This window comes from Tupaia chinensis, unplaced genomic scaffold, assembly GCF_000334495.1.
Source record: "Tupaia chinensis unplaced genomic scaffold, TupChi_1.0 Scaffold000346_1, whole genome shotgun sequence".
NCBI classification, from domain to species: Eukaryota; Metazoa; Chordata; class Mammalia; order Scandentia; family Tupaiidae; genus Tupaia; species Tupaia belangeri.
The window spans coordinates 6,405,894-6,406,518 of record NW_006159840.1 but is presented as its reverse complement, the minus strand read 5'-3'; positions in this window follow the sequence as shown (position 1 = coordinate 6,406,518).

Genomic DNA, 625 nt, shown 5'->3' with positions numbered 1-625 from the left:
CGGGGATCCCCGGCTTCTCCGTGATTCCTGCCGGAGTCCGCCCACCCGGCGCGGGCAGGGCGCGGAGGGTCCCCGCCAGGCGAGGGCTGTTCCAGGCCTGCCCCTCGCCCAAGGCAGCGGCCTTCCCCGAAGCGCGTGGGGTGGAAAACGGCCGTGCTTTCCGCGCCCCGCGAGGTGCAGGCGCAGCGCCGGCCTGGGGCTCCCGCGTCGGAGGAATGCGGCGTTACGGCCAGCACAGCCACCTCCTGCTGTCACCTTCCCTTCGCTCTTCTCGCGGGGGTTCTCACCGAGGGGTAATAAACCCGGCTCTGCCGGCCGGTCCCCTCCCACCTCGTACCCCAGGAACGCGCCGCCGCCCCCGCGCGCCCCACGCACGTCCAGTCCCGTTTCCACGGGGAGCGAGGGGACGGCAGGGCGGGCCTCTATGTCCCCCGCGTCCTTCTCTGGGCGCTGGGCCCGAGGTGGGCAGAGGCGCCGCGCTCGGGCTTCCCTCTGCACAGGTGAGGGGCGCGTGAGCCTGGGGCCCGGGAAGGGCTGTCAGTGGCGCCACCAGGGGCGCCGCTGGGCGAGGGACGCGCGGGGACAGGTGTACGAGAAAACGCCCGACGGGACAGTGGAGCCTCGG